This window comes from Onthophagus taurus, chromosome 2, assembly GCF_036711975.1.
Source record: "Onthophagus taurus isolate NC chromosome 2, IU_Otau_3.0, whole genome shotgun sequence".
Taxonomy (NCBI): Eukaryota; Metazoa; Arthropoda; class Insecta; order Coleoptera; family Scarabaeidae; genus Onthophagus; species Onthophagus taurus.
Window position 1 is genome coordinate 782,508 of NC_091967.1, and position 20,283 is coordinate 802,790.

General features: G+C 33.5%; 1 protein-coding gene across 4 annotated transcripts in view; it reads right to left on the reverse strand.

Annotated features, from left to right (window-relative positions):
* Positions 1-20,283, reverse strand: part of LOC111421673 (polypyrimidine tract-binding protein 1 heph) — a 304,079-nt gene that overhangs the window by 210,361 nt on the left and 73,435 nt on the right. The window contains exon 2 of one of the 4 annotated variants that reach the window (XM_071201571.1): positions 4,960-5,046. The exons of the other annotated variants lie outside the window; for them this stretch is intronic. The gene's annotated coding sequence lies outside the window, so the exon portion shown is untranslated. The remainder of the gene's footprint in view (positions 1-4,959; positions 5,047-20,283) is intronic. 4 annotated transcript variants of the gene reach the window in all.

A 20,283-nucleotide genomic window follows, 5' to 3' on the forward strand; every position in this document is an offset into this window, starting at 1 on the left:
AATGAGTATGTTGAGACAGAAGAGTTTTTTGAAGACATTCAATCGACAACAAATGCTAGAAAGCGGAAAAGTGATAAAAGCAAGTGGAAAAAGAATGTTCTTAAGAAAAACAGATATGAGCTTAAGTCAAAAAAAGAACCACGTGTATCCTGCTCACATAACGATAAAGTAAGTCTAAAGGCAAGTCTAAAGGTCATGCAAAATCTATAAGTGTGAAATATTCGATTCAGTCTGGTGCACATCAAGTACCAGTATGTAAGAAAACATTTTTATCAATTTTGCAAATTAGTCGAAGAGCAGTAGACTATGTTGCAAACAAAAAATTTTAAAACGAACCTATTACTAAAGAAAACAGAGGTGGTGCTAGATTGTCAGAAAATATAGTATTGTTACAAAATAAAATAGAGGAACACATCAAATCATTCAAGTGCCGACCAAAACACTGGGGTAGAGCAGGTGCTCCAAATAGAAAGTATTTGCCCTCTGACTAAGCATAAAAAAAAGGTGGGAATTATTCTGCAATGAAAATTCGTTGGATGACAATAATAAAGTATCCACATACTCTTTATATTATAAGGTATAGTGAGATTTTTGAGAAATAATAATTCTTTATTTTTAACAGTCAAAATATTGTTTCTTTTAGGTTTTTACTAAGAAATTTAATTTGGGATTTTCTTCGGTTAAAATGGATAGATAATAAACTCAAAGTCATAAACGACGACGTCGTCAAACGTACAATGGTTGTTGAGCAAATGCTTCACATAAGAAGATCGAAAGCATTTTTTCAGCAGTTGAATTTAAAGCCAAAGAATTCTATCACAATAAACTTTGATATGATGCAGAATCAGCCGTTGACAAAAACACAGATAGGTGCAGCTTACTATAAAAGACAGATTTGGTATTATCTTCTTAACTAAACCAAGAAAATGTATTTTTTTATCGGTGGTTAGAATCAGATGGAGGAAGAGGCTGCACAGAAATTACATCTTGCTTATGGCATTTTTTTAAAACTAATATTATCAGTAGGAATATAAAAAACATTCGATTATTTTCAGATAGTTGCTCCTCCCAAAATAAAAATTACACACTACTTTTGAGTTTGCTGGTTTTGGCCTGGAAATATAAACTCAACGTTGAATGGTTTTTTCCAGAGCGTGGTAAAAAGCGTGGTAAAAAAGAGAGTATCATATTTCCTCACGAATACGATGATATCGTAAAATCAGTTGGAACTTTATATACTGTTTCACAAGATTTTAAATGGATGAGTTGGCGAGATCTTAATAAAAGCGTGGTAACATCTGGTAAAACATTTAAAATAACTAAGGCCAGGCGCTTATTGATCAACTATTCAACTCCAAAAATTGGTCTTGCTCTTTCTTATAGCCTAGCTCCTAAGTGTGAACATACAGAATCATATCAAAAACGAAAAAAAGGCTGACGTAGTTTTTCTTCTCAACAAAATGGGATATGATATAGAAAATGTTATACAGGTGTCTCACGTAACTGGTTCGTTAGAAATTTTAGGTTCCAGTATTCGTACAGTTTTGAAATTTTGGCAGTATGGGTTGTGCATTCTAAACTTTCAATCTAAAATATTTTCAAGATGGCCACCACTTCCGGTCTACCGGAAGTAGACCACAACTTCGTTATTTTAAATGGAATGCTATAGTTTTTATTACACCTTTCAATTATACATACAAAAATATGTTGACTTTGATAAAAGTTGTTGGTACCTAGCGTTTTTCGTTTTCGAGTTATTTTGATTTTAAGATTTTTTTGGCAAATTTCACCATGCACTTTAAAACCCTATATCCCAGCCAACGTTCATTCAAAAAAGCTCTAAATTGGTACGATTACTCGTCAGATGCTCTCAAATAGATTGTCACATATTGTATCAGAGTATCCTATATCCTCTCCATATTCAATGGCGAGAAAGTCGAAAATTTTAAATGGAACGCCCCATATTTTTTTAGCCTATCAGGAAGAGAATTTAATTCTCTACAAATTATCTATAAACATTCCCATACCTATTTATTGTAGTTTGCCTAATATTGCGAAATTTATTAAAACATGCACGAAATACAGGTTTTTTTATTAGAAAGCTATGGAATGTTGACAGTTGTGAAAATGTGAAAATGGTTCATAATGAACTTACAAGCCATAATCCATAAACAGTCTAGACCTAACCATAATCATTCTAGAAGGAGGAAGCGGAAATCTCCAAAATGTCAAAATTAATGGTTGTCTTCTGGAATATTCGTCATAAGTCAAGAAATAAAATTGATAGAGAGAAACTTTATGAACGAAAATGGTTCATAATGAACTTACAAGCCATAATCCATAAACAGTCTAGACCTAACCATAATCATTCTAGAAGGAGGAAGCGGAAATCTCCAAAATGTCAAAATTAATAGTTGTCTTCTGGAATATTCGTCATAAGTCAAGAAATAAAATTGATAGAGAGAAACATTATGAACGAAAATAGTTCGTAATGAACTTACAAGCCGTAATCCATAAACGGTCTAAACCTAACCATAATCATTCTAGAAGGAGGAAGCGGAAATCTCCAAAATGTCAAAATTAATGGTTGTCTTCTGGAATATTCGTCATAAGTCAAGAAATAAAATTGATAGAGAGAAACATTATGAACGAAAATAGTTCGTAATGAACTTACAAGCCGTAATCCATAAACGGTCTAAACCTAACCATAATCATTCTAGAAGGAGGAAGCGGAAGTTTCCAAAATGTCAAAATTAAAGGTATTCTTTTGGAATATTCGTCCTAAGTCAAGAAATAAAATTGATAGAGAGAAACATTATGAACGAAAATAGTTCGTAATGAACTTACAAGCCGTAATCCATAAACGGTCTAAACCTAACCATAATCATTCTAGAAGGAGGAAGCGGAAATCTCCAAAATGTCAAAATTAATGGTTGTCTTCTGGAATATTCGTCATAAGTCAAGAAATAAAGTTGATAGAGAGAAACATTATGAACGAAAATAGTTCGTAATGAACTTACAAGCCGTAATCCATAAACGGTCTAAACCTAACCATAATCATTCTAGAAGGAGGAAGCGGAAGTTTCCAAAATGTCAAAATTAAAGGTATTTTAAAATGAATTAAATTTCCTTTCGTGTAGGCTAATAAAATATAGGGCGTTCCATTTAAAATTTTCGACTTTCTCCCCATTAAATATGGAGAGGATATAGGATACTCTGATACAATATGTGACAATCTATTTGAGAGCATCTGACGAGTAATCGTGCCAATTTAGAGCTTTTTTGAATGAACGTTGGCTGGGATATAGAGTTTTAAAGTGCATGGTGAAATTTGCCAAAAAAACCTTAAAATCAAAATAACTCGAAAACGAAAAACGCTAGGTACCAACAACTTTTATCAAAGTCAACATATTTTTTTATGTATAATTGAAAGGTGTAATAAAAACTATAGCATTCCATTTAAAATAACGAAGTTGTGGTTTACTTCCGGTAGATCGGAAGTGGCGCCCATCTTGAAAATATTTTAGATCGAAAGTTCCGAATAAACAACCCATGCTACCAAACTTTCAAATAACGAACCAGTTACGTGAGACACCCTGTATATTATCAAAATGTTTTACGCAGCACTCAAGATAACGATAACGATGAAGTTATTATTTCTTGTTCTTTTTTTAGTAAATGTATCCAAATTTACTAAATGGTAGTCAGTGTTTTTTTATTCCATATCGTACTACATCCTCATTTTTTAGCAAAATGTACCAAATCCAAATAGTTTTTGTGTGTATAATTGAAAATATTCATCTATGATTTGTAGAATTGGAAAAAAAGATTGTTTTAGGTACCCTTTATGTATAAAAAAAAACAAAAACCCATTTTAAATTATCAAAAACAAACATTATGAAAAAATTTTGGTGTAATTATTATTTGTTTCCATTATTCGTATTAAAATAAAATAAAGAATTGCACTTTTTTTAATGGATAATTGTTATATTTATGTTCTACCGGTTTCGACTCAACATAGAGTCATCTTCAGGAACGCGTCACAATTTAACTAAAGAAGTCAGACGATTGATCACTCATCGCATCCGCCCATAATTGCGCATTTATTAAATTTTTGATTTCCTTAATGTTTTTTAATCACGAACAAATGCTTAATAGTAATACCAGGGCTTTAGTTCAAATTGTGACGCGTTTCTGAAGATGACTCTATGTTGAGTCGAAACCGGTAGAACATAAATATAACAATTATCCATTAAAAAAAGTGCAATTCTTTATTTTATTTTATTATGAAAAAAGTTAATTTACCAAATTTTCTATTTCGTGGATTTGGTACGTTTTGGAAACAAGCTTCTCAAATATGTTGCCTTGGAAAGAAGTTTAATTTTGAAAAGCTTCTTACAAAAATTATTTCATATTCATATTTCTACATTATTATGTAAACCTAATTACTAAGTAAATAAATAAGCCACCCTACCGTTGATTTTCTTTTTTTAGAATCCATTAGGCGAACGCAACGAATTTGCATGCACTATATATCGGCGTCGCGACGCTCCGCGCTCGTGTAAGTTCATATGAAACGGACGTATGGGGTGAAATGTTATTCAAAAATCCATTACACGTGTTTGCATTAACGTAACTGGATGAAGCGCCGTAGGTGGTTCTAGTGTTGAGTTACTGGTGGGGTTGGCGGTAACCTACGCAGAACTATACAAAGTGAACTTTCGGGTTTATGCAAAATGGTTGTAACCCGCAGCGCAAATGATTCTTTTCTTATTCTTATTTTGTTGACGAGAGGCGTGATTGTGTCTTTCAAGAAAACCCCCATGAAAACGGGGCTTAAACGAAAATGGATTTGTCGCTCAGGAAACTTGAGATTTAGAGCATTCGCGAAAGAGTTATTGCTTAGTAAATCCTTAAATTGGTATTTTTTAAATTAATCGCATATAAAAGTTTACTCACGAAGTAACCTTTGAGGTTGTGCCACATCACTTTTGATAGTAGAGGAGTGACGTAATAATGGTCCATTTCATGTTCTTTGAAATTTACCTGTAAAACAAGAGAAAAAATGCAGTACTATTACGATTTTCAACCGATGTGGGTTCAAATAGAATCGAAAACAAATATTTCGCATGCCACAAAAGGGCCAATAGCTAGAGTATAAACAAGCAACGAGACAAGTCCGTGGCCCGCCGGAAATGGGAGTGTATCCGCTTTTTTTTTCACAGAGGCGAGCTAATTTGTTCGTGTAGCAAGCGTATAAAATTCGAGCCGCAGGAAATACTGGTGGTCGAAAAAACGGGCCCGATTGATCCCGCGACAAGCACAAATCATTTAACATTTAATTTGTCCGTAGAGGGAAATTATTTCGTACCCATTTTCCCCATGGCTACGTTCAATACACGAAATAAAAAAATACAAAATAAATAAATGCACCTGATACCACCATTTAGATTTATACAGCGCTTTTCATTATCCCATTACATAAAATACGTTGAATGAAAGTTGATATTTTCATTTTATTTTAATTAAATTTTATTTTATTATTTAAAATATTCCGAAACCCTAATTTCTCATTTAACACCGTAAATAAAGTCGAGAAGCTAATCTCGTTGTCGGCAGCCCGTTTTTGCACGGTCAATTGGTTTGTAAGATCCAATAACGTTTTCTCCAAGCAAGAACAAAAGCAAATCCTGCCAGAACGAAGGGCATACGCCAGCTGTTCATCCCTTAATGCGGCGGATTCAACAAGTGCCCATCTTCATCGGGAACGAGTTGAACGGGGAGTCACCAATAAAAATAAGGGCCTCCGGAGGCCATACGCTTCGGCGGCTCCGTCGTCGTCGTCTCCGTGGCCCCTTGAAAATCGGACACGTCGTGCCAATTCCATAAGGGACGTGATCTAGTTAGTAGTTAGGGAACGGGCGTTCGGGCGGACGGAACCCTTTAAAGGGGACGACCCGTTTGAAAAACGGCCGTTCCACGTAATTGGACCATCAAGGCAATTTGGGGCGCAATCCTACGGGGACGATGTTTATCTAATGATCGGAGGTAATGTCTTTGCTATTCTTAGAAATAGACACAACTAACTCGTTAAGAAATCACCTCATATATCAAATTAATAAAGTTAAAAATCCAGATGAAATTATTTGAAACGTTCTCTTAAAGGAAATATTCTCACGTTATTATTTCTCTTATAATTACATAAGATTTATGTTTAAAGCTTACAACAATAAACTAAATACGTAATAGAAAATAACATCCGTCTAAACCATGTGCAACAGGAAGTGACTATACTAAAGGAAGTTAGGGGAACGCACTGAATTAATTCGACACGTTACTCTAAACTTTAAATTCGCGCAAGTAAATAACAAAATAAGAATGATTTTTAGTGCATTGAACGAAAATTAAAACTAGAAACTTTCGCGTTTAGCCGTCTTAAGAGACACGTTTTTAGTTCTCGACAATTGTGTTCTCTTTGACTAAAATATTTTCAGATTTCTACATATTTGGACTTGTCTGCTTTCAATGTTTATAAATAACTTTACGTTTTGCTATTTGATTCGGCCGTTCTCGAGTTATTCGAATTTTTCTAGAAAAATCTGCTTCAGCAGACATTTGTTCAAAAAACCAGAGAACACCCGATTTTTGGGATATCAATTTAGGATTCAGAACACACTTAATGGCACCCCCCGATATTTTATTACTTAGTCGTCTTCGGTGTCCCATTCTACATCTTTTATATCCCATACCTAACATTAATAGTTTGGGAGATAATTAAGGTTTTTTGAAAATGCATACATATCATAAGTATATTTAGCCTAGTGTGCCATGGAAAACAAGCCTTCTCAATGAATTCTTGTCAAAGAGCCTTGGTTACGTCACTTGATGCATGTAGCTAGTAATTATCTGATAGGTCCCTTAATATTAGTACTAAAAAAAGTTAAAATCGATAACAATAACGGAAATAATATTTACACAAATCAAGAAATTCTTAATTTATTTTTTATGCATGAAAAGCGCGACAAAGTTCGTAGTATGATTCCCAGATCTTCTTTGGCAGCTCGAATTGAGGCGTTGGGACTGGGCTCAAAATAAGGCAACCTCTTCCGCTGCATTATCTACTACATTTTTTGGCCAGATTGATAGGATCAGGCTCCGGTAACTCAGTGAAGAACCGAAACCTATCAATACAAACCTATGACCCTGCAAGTCCGAATCCAATGTCAAAGGAAAAGAAACAAGTACTAACATACACAAAAGAAAAGTAATGTTGAGATAATAAATTCAAACAACTATATTGAAAAGTTCTCAAAAGTTGATTAACTTTGTTAATCAGAATAATAGTAATAATAATATAACTAATATTATACCAATGATGATCTTCAATAATGAATAGTAAAGTTATGAAATCAATTTCTATAAACCTTATCGCTTTTGACTCAATAAACCAAAAATAAAATACAAATAATAATAACCTGCTAATAAAACTTCAAAAAAAAAAGGTAGATATCTTAATAAATTTATATCAATAACAACAAAAAAAAACATATATGTATTGAGTTGAAGACTCTTAATCAAAATTATGAATTAATTAATCGTTAATCAAAATCTCGAAGAAATAAACTCTTTCTTGTAGTTACTAATCCTGAATTGCGTTAAGATGAAGGATAAAAACCTCTTGCTCGAAGATATACAGGTTGTGTCCCGAAACTAGTTTTACAACCGCGCGGCGGACCGGTCGGGGGTAGGACCGATCTCTGAAGGCGTTTCTCAAAGCTTTTGATGAATTTTGATTGGACGAAAAACAGTTTATTTAAACAATACCCGTGCGGTTATTATAAACATTTCGAAAAAATTTTATTAGAGCTTTTATTAGCTTCAGAATAATGTATCCTACAACCGTATAATACTCTGATGCGGAAGATATAGGACACCTGTATATATATAAATATATATATACAGTGTGTTTCAAAAATGAAACAATGAATTTCAAATATGAAAAAATCGCTGAAACGGGTCTAAAGATTTAAATTTTTTGCAATTTTTTGGTGTATATTTTAAATTTTTTTCGCCATTTTTAAACGAGTTATGACGTCATCGAAGTTTTTTTTAAATGGAACACCCCATTTTTTATATCGGAATTTGAAAGAGAATTTTTGTCTGAATTATGTACAATAAATATTAATATCGGTTACATAAGCAAATTTTCGAGAAAAATTAATTTAAAGTTTCATTATTTCCCTTAGTTTCATTTGATATAAAAAATAGTAGTAGCCGTGCGTAACCATGGCAACCAAATGTTTTGATTTAAAATTTCCAAGTGTCAAAATTTGATTTGAAACAGTGTATTGTGCGTTAATAAGATTATTTTGAGTAGTATTGTGGAGTTTCTTGTGTTAATTGTTGTTATTCATTGTTATTCGTTGTTATTTGTTGCTATTCATCGCTATTCGTTGTTACTTTTTTGCTGTTATTTGATCTTATTGTTTATCTATTATTGGTTATTTTTTATTTATTGACTGTTCAATAAGTAAGAAATTAATAATGACGCTTACTGAAACTGAAAGAATCTAGATTCTTATAGGAAATAGAGTCCGAACGTATAACGAAGTCCGTGCGTTTGGATGTTTAACGAAAAACATCCAAACCGTACTCCAATATCACTATCGACAATAAGTCGAATTGAGAGTAAATTTCGCGAACTTGGTCATGTACGAGATAAACCTAAGACCGGACGTCCATTGGCCTTAAATGAAGACTGTTAAGTGTAGAGGAAAATCCGCATTCAAACATCTCCAATATTGCTGCAAATTTAAATACATCTAGAAGCACAATATCAAGATTTCTTAAGAAAAGAAAATATCACCCCTACAAAGTACACTTGGTGCATGAGCTTTCCGATGACGATTTTGATCGACGCGTGCAATTCTGCCAAACAATGACGGAATTTATTAAAAACATTCTATTCTCCGATGTTTCTTATGTAACCTGTTTCTTCCGAAAATTTTCTTATGTAACCGATATTAATATTTATTGCACATAATTCAGAAAAAAATTCTCTTTCAAATTCCGATATAAAAAATGGGGTGTTCCATTTAAAAAAAACTTCGATGACGTCATAACTCGTTGAAAATGGCGGAAAAAATTTAAAATATACACCAAAAAATTGCAAAAAATTTAAATCTTTAGACCCGTTTCAGCGATTTTTTTATAAATTGTTCGTAATGATTTTATCGAATTTATCCGTTACTTTTGAAACGCATTGTATATTAGAAAAATTTATAATAAGACGTAACAATAAAAGGCCTAAAGGTAAAACAAAAATTAAAATCCGAAATATGAATAAACGAAAACCCTTAACTTATTTATAAACTTTAAAAGCAGACAAATCCAAATATGTAAAAATATACTGGAGATTCTATTTAAAAAAATAAAGTATGTGGTGACTTCCGGTATAACCGGAAGTGTTAGAAATCTGAAAATATTTTAGTCGAAGAGAACGCAATTGATAATACTTAAATCTGAATTCTCAAATTTTTATTTTGCCCAGAACCCCAGAAACGTCTAATGACCGGTCTCGCTGAAACACGAGGTATACAACAACCTGATACTGAATAAAAACTAAAACTAGAATTAACACTATCAATAATTTTTAATCTGGTTATAACGAGATATTTCTTCAAATTTCTGACACAGATTTAAATAAAAATGGGTTATAAAAAAAAATATAGCTCAACAGAAAACTGCTTTCTCACCTATCAAACCATCTCGTATGTCATCATTTACACTTCCCCAAGCGGACACATCAATTTGCACCATAAAAGCGAAAGTATATCGTGGTAAATTTACTTTACATGGGGTGTTTTCTCGGTAAAAATTTTTCTCTGTTCCTCGTCTCCCATTATCGATGGCCTACCAACCAGATAAGGTGGGCGCCTTTATGGTCCACGTGCGCTTCCTCTCCGTAGTAAATTCGGCAATGAAAGGGCTATAGCAACGGGCCAACACAAAAGGGAGACGAGAGGGCTATAAGAACGACTTTCGAAATTACGCTCCGTATTCACTGGAGTGTAGTGGAGCAGATGGGGTACGTTGCTTTCCCATAAAACACCCCGAGATTTCCGGATTTCAGATTATTATTGGTATTGAGAATGAATGAACTGACTGAACGACTCTTTGTAACGCCACATTGATGAAAAGTTCAATTTTATGTGGCTAAAAAAATCAAATTAAAACAAAAATATACCTACTCATCAAAAGCTTGAATTGTTTTATTTTTTGATTGCATAAAAATCAATTGTTGCATTGTTCTAAAGTACACAATGCTTCTTGTCTGTTAGGTAATGGTGAATTAAAAAATGATTACCTCGATTTCTTATAATCATTGTTAGATAATACAAGTGGATTATCTTTGTGGTATTTTTAGTTACGCCCAGTTTATAGAGGTCCGCAGCAAATGAAAATTCCTTGTGTACTTTATTGCTGCTATTTTGAGTGTGTTGTTCGGTGCCAAATTGTTCGTTTAAATCACGTTACTACTGATGAGGGTGTGTATAGAAAAACTTAATATAAACACACCGTATGAGTCACAACAGAAGAAGAATGAATTATTCTCGAATTAATTATTTATATATTAAAGCTGCGAAGTTTTGGTAATGATCGAAAAAGTTTATAACCAAGGACCTGTGAAGCCGAGACGCTGCAATTGAATCTGTCAAAGATAAATCGTAATCAAAAAACCCAAAATAATAGCATTGTGTGGTTTTCGTCGATAAAAGGGCAAACTGTTGATTCAAACCACAACTTCCGCCCTCCTATTTTCCCCTCGGCAACAATGCCGATCACGTAGTTTGCGCAACAGATCGCAGGTTGGTCGTTTTTCATACATCTTTCGAGGGATTCAAAACCTTAGTCCTCATAGGACGAAGTAAATTTTAATCTCGCATATAGGTGGCGGTTTATTATTTAAGGGCCGTGCTTCCTACAAAACTCGCTGATGTATGCGCTTTGCGTATTTTTCTATTTCCGGAGCATTAGTCTTTATTTTCCTGCAGAAGATTCGGCGATTTATCCAACGCTCGAGATGCAAACGATAAAATATTTTCTAAAATATGAGATTTGTTCTCGTGGTTACTTTAGTTCAGATATATATTCATGAATGTGAAGTAAACTATGATTTATGTACTTAAACTATCTCTATTGCCGTAAGTAAATGTTATAAATTGGTGAAGTCTTAAAAAGTATAGAAAAGTGATAGGGACTGTAAATTTCTTGAGATGGTGATTACGGTAAATGGATAGATGGTTTACTTTCTATGCACCGTTTACTTTCAATTTATCAAATCGAATTAAAAGTTTAGTTTTTGAAGAGTTGTGAAAATATTATTTATTTGAATCGTATAATAGAAGAGAATAAAGACATGGTTCCTTCGAATTTGAAAGCGATCATCCATCTCATTAAGAAACTTGGTAGCGTAAAGAAAAAAACAAATATGAGACTTTCATAATTGCGTCAGTGCGGTTAATCGCCGGTTCGATGGCGGCCGCCTGTACAAATATAGAGAGATGGACGGCCGGCACGTGAGAAAAATTTAAACAAACCTTTACTTAACACTCTTCGGTCACGTGAATGTCGATAAACCAATATTTTAAAATAAAGAAAAGGATTGAAAGTTATTTTTGTAATTTAATCACATTGACACAATTATAAGTGATTTTAAAGGTTTTTAACTATTTTATTATACATAAATTGTAATTGTATTCATGTTTTTAATAACATCTACAATTCTTAGGGCCGGTTGTACCAACTCCAATAGATAAATTGGCGCACTGAGACCCACTACTACCACTCATAGATAAAGTCGCTGATAGCGTTATCTATCGGATAGCTTAAAAATTGGTTACTACCACTGCATTTATCTTATAGAAACCGCTATCCAAGGGATAACTTTTGAAATATCTGTAACCCGTGGATTGGGTGTCGGATAAGTTGCTATCTAAGGGATAACTGCGGATACCTAACCTCAAATAGAATTTATACTGATGTATAAAATTCGAGCGTTTTACTATTTCTGTTAAAATAAGAAAAGTAGTATAAACGTAAATAAAAAACTATTAATAATTAACGTTAGATAAAATCATCATGGATGATTTCTTCGACATTGGAGATGAAGAACAAATTTTTGCAGAAATCAATGAATTATTTCCTATAAGAAGAAGCGAAAAGATAAAAAAGTTTTCATCGCCTTTTGAATCAAATAGAAATTGTTATTATTTAATGTAAAATTCATCAATATTTTAGTAATAATGCTGTACCTCCTTCAAACCGTTTGTTGCTGACTCTTCGATTTTATGCAACAAGTAACATGTTGCTATCCATACCAACATTCCTGCAGAAAACATAAAACTGCTGAAGAACCTTAAAAAATCGAGAGAGATGGACCTTTATGAAGAGTTACACATTAACATTAATAACAGAAAGAACATACTTATGAACGATTTCGTTGATACCAATAACAATAGACATTTTTTGAATTTCCTGTAAAAATAAAAATAACTGCCTTTTCACACATTTTCCCGATGAATAATATCGATGAATAAACCTAATAGTAGGTCTTTTGACCACATACAGCTGTCAATTTAATATAATAGACCAAAAAATCCCTAGATTTCTTGATTATCTCAAGGATTTCTTAACTATGAGATAAATGGAGGTGGTAGTACGGATGACCCTGTTATCTACGAGATAAATTGTATCTTATAGATAGCTTAACTGATAGATAGCATTGGTTTACCATCTTCTGGTTAAGCTATCTAAGGGATTTTTACCATAGTTACGGCTATTTTACGCGCTCTCATTGGCTAGTAGATGGGTTTATCTATTAGATAAATTTAACTAAAAGATGGTAGTAACGAGCCTTAGCCAATGAGAGCGCTTAAAACCGCTGTATCCATGGTAATTATCCGTTAGATAGTTTATCGGGAGTTGGTACAACCGGCCCTAAATCAATTTAGAACACTAAGGCTCGTTACTACCATCTTCTGGTTAAGCTATCTAAGGGATTATTACTATGGTTACGGCTATTTCACGCGCTCTGATTAGCTAGTATATGTGTTTATCTATAAGATAAATTTAACTAACAGATGGTAGTAATGGACCTAAGGCCCACTTTTACCACCTCTTGATAAATTTAACCGATAGATAATTACCATGGTTACAGCAGTTTTAAGTGCCAATTTATCTATTGGTTAAATTTATCAAGAGGTGGTAAAAGTGAGCCTAAGTCTACAGTGGCCTTTACGTGTACTTCGATGAATAAAAAACTGCATCCTTATGAACTCGATAACTATGTTTTGCGATAAATTTCACAGAGATCGAGTCCATCTCCACAAGCTATCGCTCAAAGAAACTTATTCTCTCGCAGATTTCCCACAACCTTATCATCATATCGTTTCAAGACGATAAGTATAAAATAATCAAAACCAGACACATGATATTGTGATTCAAATACTTTACGTTTATATAAATCACAACAGAAAAGGGACCTTAAATTTTAGTATTATTATTTTATAACACATTGACAGATTTAAATTTTAAGAAAGTAGCTTAACACATATATAAAATGTGTTTTTAGAAAACATGATTTTTTTATTTGAAATACAGCATTGAAAACTTTTTAGAGAACCGAATTTTAAATTCAAATTGGCTCCACCAATCTTCCGTTAGGTTCCCCTCTCTCTACCACACTTCACCGGAACACCATTGTTTGAGGAAGTGGCGCGCAGGCAGATGTGTTAAAAATTCACCTTGTGCAAACGCGTCGGCCTCGGGGAGAACTTGAGATTAGGTGCACTAACAAATACTGGGTTTACAATGGAACCCATTGTCGAAAATCTCCCCCTCCTGAAAGAAGTCTGGCCTAAAGTTCTTTTAGACTGTTTCCTAACCAGAAACCAACCGGCGATGTATTTATAGTACCCAGAAATACAATGAAATATTTGGCGTCGAACCTATTTATTTTATATGCAGTTAATAAGCTTCGTGGAGGCGTTAACTGCCATTATAATTTATGTATTATTAACCAGAGCTCGGTGTACAATTAGATACGCGGTTATGATATATAATATTTTTCGTGCCAAGATAATGTCAATAAAATTTAATTTTAATTTAACTACAATACATTATGAAATATGTCCTGAAGCAATAAGCTGAAAATATATTTGCAATCTAACTAATTGCTCTAAAAATTAAAGGAGGTTCTTTGTAATTTAATCTGTGCTTGTATACTCTGAGTTGTAGGATTTATTTAATACTTTCAAAGCAAAAGTTAATATCACGATTAAATCATACACACAATAGCGAATACGTAAACAATCAAACATAACCATAATCAGATGTATTGTTTCGATGTTTACACCATGTTCATACTTAAATAAACTCAATTCATAATCAATTTTCAACAAAATCGAGATATTATTAAACGATAAAATACATGTTAAAAAGATATACCGAGAATTTCATATAATTCGCAATACTATGCACTTGCATTGTCCCACATAAAATGCAACGTAGCTTAATAATACAGGCATTTAGTAGTTTTGCAAAGGAAAAGTTTTGCTTGGAAAAACGTTGTGATAACCCAGAGTTTTCGGCCGTCTTAAGAGAGCCGTCTAGTGTTAGTTCTACTTTTCATTCAATAAAAATATACCACAATCTAACGCTAAATAACAATTAAAACTAGAACTAACACTAGACCAAGAACTAGAAATATTCGGATTTAGCCGCACGTCTCTCAAGACGGCTAAACCCGAATGATTCTAGTTCTAGATCTAGTGTTAGTTCTAGTTTTAGTGCAATAAAAATATGCGGATTTAGCCGCACGTCTCTTAAGACGGCTAAACCCGAATGATTCTAGTTCTAGGTCTAATGTTATTCTAGTAACAGTGGTAGGTAGCGCTAGTTAGCATAAGATATCACTATGTTGCATATTTTTATTGCACTAAAACTAGAACTAACACTAGATCTAGAACTAGAATCATTCGGGTTTAGCCATCTTGAGAGACGTGCGGCTAAACCCGAATGTTTTTAGTTCTTGGTCTATATATATAACAATCTAGCACTGAATAACAAATAAAACTGGACTAACACTAGCATTAGAACTAACACTAGACCTAGAACTAGAAACATTCGGATTTAGCCGCACGTCTCTCAAGACGGCTAAACCCGAATGATTCTAGTTCTAGGTCTATAGTTATTCTAGTAACAGTGGTAAGTAGCGCTAGTTAGTATAAGATATCACTATGTTGCATATTTTTATTGCACTAACACTAGAACTAACACTAGACCTAGAACTAGAATCATTCGGGTTTAGCCATCTTGAAAGACGTGCGGCTAAACCCGAATGTTTCTAGTTCTTGGTCTATATATACAACAATCTAGCGCTGAATAACAAATAAAACTGGACTAACACTAGCACTAGAACTAACACTAGATCTACAACTAGAAACATTCGGATTTAGCCGCACGTCTCTCAAGACGGCTAAACCCGAATGATTCTAGTTCTAGGTCTACTGTTATTCTAGTAGCAGTGGTAAGTAGCGCTAGTTAGTATAAGATATCACTATGTTGCATATTTTTATTGCACTAAAACTAGAACTAACACTAGACTTAGAACTAGAATCATTCGGGTTTAGCCGTCTTGAGAGACGTGCGGCTAAACCCGAATGTTTCTAGTTCTTGGTCTATATATATAACAATCTAGCGCTGAATAACAAATAAAACTGGACTAACACTAGATCTAGAACTAGAAACATTCTGATTTAGCAGCATGTGTCTCAAGACGGCTAAACCCGAATGATTCTAGTTCTAGGTCTACTGTTATTCTAGTAACAGTGGTAAGTAGCGCTAGTTAGCATAAGATATCACTATGTTGCATATTTTTATTGCACTAAAACTAACACTAGACCTAGAACTAGAATCATTTGGGTTTAGCCGTCTTGAGAGACGTGCGGCTAAACCCGAATGTTTCTAGTTCTTGGTCTCTATATATAACAATCTAGCGCTGAATAACAAATAAAACTGGACTAACACTAGCACTAGAACTAACACTAGACCTAGAACTAGAAACATTCGGATTTAGCCGCACGTCTCTCAAGACGGCTAAACCCGAATGATTCTAGTTCTAGGTCTATTGTTATTCTAGTAACAGTGGTAAGTAGCGCTAGTTAGTATAAGATATCACTATGTTGCATATTTTTATTGTACTAAAACTAGAACCAACACTAGACCAAGAACTAGAAACATTCGGGTTTAGCCGCACGTCTCTCAAGACGGCTAAACCCGAATGATCCTTCCCTAATTATAAGGAAGATATCAGCTAAGAAAGTAGATAGGAAATTACGGGTAAAAGTTTGTTGCTGGGAGGTTTGTTGCTATCGTCGCACGGGTTTTAGAAAGAAGTCTTTCGTTTAACGTAAACATTCAAGAAGGTAGTAGAATTTTTCAAGGATGTAATAATTATTCAAGAAAATGTTACAAACGACTGGATTCTTTATTAAACGATGAATAATAGAGAAAAATAACATTCTGATTGAAAAATATTGAGTATATTTTTAACATTCCAGCGTAGTTTTACATCGTCAAAATCTAACAGTTCAAGCAATCCAAATTAAAAAATAACATTGATGTTATGAAGTTATAGAGTTAATGTAGTACACGGATGTGTTCGATTAGAACAAGATTGCAACATAAAAAGGCAATTTGAGAAGTAACGCCCTCAAAGATCCGCTTCTGCGGGCGTCGAAATACCGTTAAAGCGGTGTTTTACTGTTAGTTAGCTGTTTGCGAACCGCATAGGGCCGATTACGTCGTAACTGTCGCCTTTTAAAGTAGAAATTGCAATCAGTACGTACAAGAATGTACTCAATATGATGTCACCGCGAATAACCTTTATTTAACATTTAGAGAAGGCGAAATAAATTTCTTTTATGGCCGATTACTTAATTTTGCTTGTATTATTCTACAATACTAAAAAGAATACAAAAAGTAGTGAATAATAAACAAAACGGTTAAATAGAAATACGTGATTTTCATGGCAAAAATAGCTATGATGAAACGATACGCGAAGAGGCTACCTGCAATCAGGAAAACGTATTCTTAGATTGAATCAAAATAGATCCGATTCCTTCGTAACGCTTTCTAATATTGTCACTCCAATTCCGCGGAAAGAAAGCGCCCAAGCTAATTGTCGGTTTGCTAAAATGCTAGAAAATCACGTTTTTCACAGTGTTAAGATAGCGAAACGCCCAAACGCGGTCATTATTCCATCAATTACTAAAGTAACGGATGTGATGCGCCGTCAACCATCAACAATAAGTGGAATTAATTTTTATTCGATGATCAAGCACAATAATTATTTAAAGATGATTCATAATTTCATCACATACTTTTACTACAGTGAATTTCACTTAAGATGCAATATACAAAAATATATTTCCATACTTTGTCCCACATAAAATGCAACATGTCAATATAATTTGACAAAACGCAGTGTCCGTTATAGCTCAATAAATATATACAACAATCTAGCGCTGAATAACAAATAAAACTCTGTCACAAATGGGAGTTAACTAGAAACAGAAAAATCCGCAACGTTAGTAGTTTTTGACGCAAAACGTGTTTGTGCAAGCGCGTGATCGTCGTGTTATACACCACTAGAAAGAGCAGGAAATTTTCGATAAGGTAGATATGGTTCTAGAGTTTTCTCCTGCTCATATAAGAAAGTTATCGACCAGAACAAGGTTTAAGAATGGCTAAAATGTGTGAATTTAGCAGTTTGGCCAAAAATGTATGTGTGCAAGCGCGTGATCGCCGCGTGTTATACATCACTAGAAAGAGCAGGAAATTTCCGATAAGATAGATATGGTTCTAGAGTTTTCTCCCTATCAAATAAGAAAGTTGTTTAGAGGAAGAGTATTTAAGCGTTTCTGAGTGTAGGGATGGACATTAAGGGTGATTTAAGCATGACGCCGATAGATATTGATGGATTAAGATAGCTGATGGAGCGCCCTTTCTGACTGTGATAACAGTTTTTTAAAATTCGGTTTCGTAACAATTGCACAAGTCCTTGAAGTTTGGTAATTTTGAGCTATTTTAAGTACAGCGCGGTGTTCTTCATTTTTTATTGATCTTAATATCAATCGGCAGACGAAAACCGGTTTTAGATAGAGAAAAATTCAAGCTTTCAAGTGTTGCATTTAGTTTTTCGCTATCCCTAATTATAAGGAAGATATCAGCTAAGAAAGTAGATAGGAAACTACGGATAAAAGTTTGTTGCTATCGTCGCACGGGTCTTTCTAAATGAATCTTTCACAGAAAATGAACCCAACCAAGAGTATTGACATAAGATATCGCTTGTAAACACGTAGGTAATACGAATATTAATAAAAGAAGTTTCCATATTGTACAGCATATGGTGATGTTTCCCTGAGTTTTTGATAACGTTTATCTATTCTCATGATCCGATCAGCTTATTTTTTGGTTTAGATACTGAACAACAAATTAATTAAACTAATTTTTATTATAGAATTAAACTTTGTATCAAGACATAGCAGAAATATTTCTTCAGCTATCCATAGATATATTTTCTGGGCTTAGCTATTTATACGGAGATCAACGTCGCCACCCACACATAATAATATACTTTCGAGCAACACTCATCCCAAACAGTTCTTTTTTTAATCCACGATATATTTAGCCAAATGTTGGACACGGAAGGATTTATACAACTTTTTTTATCTGATATTGTTACTTATTGAAATAGCTAGAATTTCACATTTACAATTATCCCAAATTGAATAACTGTGGTTTTACTTGTAAACGGAACGAATTATATTGATTCTACGTGCGGAAATGATGGTATTACGATTTTAATTAAAACAAAATGAACCGAGATCAAACGGGCGAATATTGTCACACAACGTTCAAACTGCGGGTCGATGGATGAGGAGGAATTCGATGTGGGAATGCCAAATAACCGGTAATTGGACGTAAATTGAACATTCAATAAACCCGCACCCCCGTGCCCGATTAAATTTTATAATTATGGCGAGGGATGGAACAGGGGAAATACGTTTTAATAATCCCCCGGGTGGAATTCTAACATGTAAGATTAATTCTAAATTAGAAGTTTCAATTCATCTCTTTATTGACTTCATATGCTTTTATGGTAAATTTAAAGTGTCACAGAACGCAGCTTCATCCCGCTAAGAACAATGCCACACAACCGCAATCAGTTTCTAAACAAGACGTATTGTTTAGACTGAGCGATAAAACGGCCCGGTTGAGTACAATAAAGAGAGGACAATCAATACCTTATCGGTACCAGTTAATCCAATCGATTAATCTCAAATATATCGAACGATTAAAAACATGAGAAAACATTTAACGATATAAAATCAATTTTTGTTTAACACAACTTTTCTTTTCTTTAAGTAACCATAATTAATTCTAACTTGTAAATTTGATGAATTACGATTAAAATCCCCGAATGATTTTTGTATAAAAGGTGTTAGACAAAAGACTGTAAGTAGGCCATCGACTGGAATAATCTGGACGGTAATATTCCTTTGTTCATAAAAGTTAATTTGCTGCGAAAACTGTCGAGGAACAAAAACCTTAGAAGCGTTGTAGCGATATCATCTGGATGCCATTATTCGCTCTTGTAATCAACCCCCCGACGTCGATTCTACACCAATCACGATGTTTATACAATAACCGAATTATTTCCATACCATAATCGTAACTTCTAGATTGATTCCACGGCGCGGTTTATTTGAAAGGTTTTAATCGCCACTCGTAAATCCGTCCATTTCTGTCGTGTTTGCATTTCTATCGTGTATATAAAACTCTTTAAAAATAATAAAGAGTGCTGAGATTTGTTTTATTATTAAATGAATAATTGCTAATCCTGGTGAATAAATGTTGAATAATCATAACATTTTTAAATAAGCATGTTTGATGATTATGGACAAAAAAACGGAGAAAGAAACTACTTTTTGTGATGAAAGATTTAGTATTAACGGTGTTAATTTTCATTAAATCGCAACTTATATATTTATGAAAATAAAAAACCTATTTATGTCTTAAATTAAAGCTGAAGATGCCTTGTGTCGAAACATGTATAATATTTAAAAATGTTATAGAAAAAAATTTTGAGAAAAACATTAATTAAATAAAAGTTTTTTAGGAATAAATTGTTTATTGTGAACTAAAAAGATATTATTG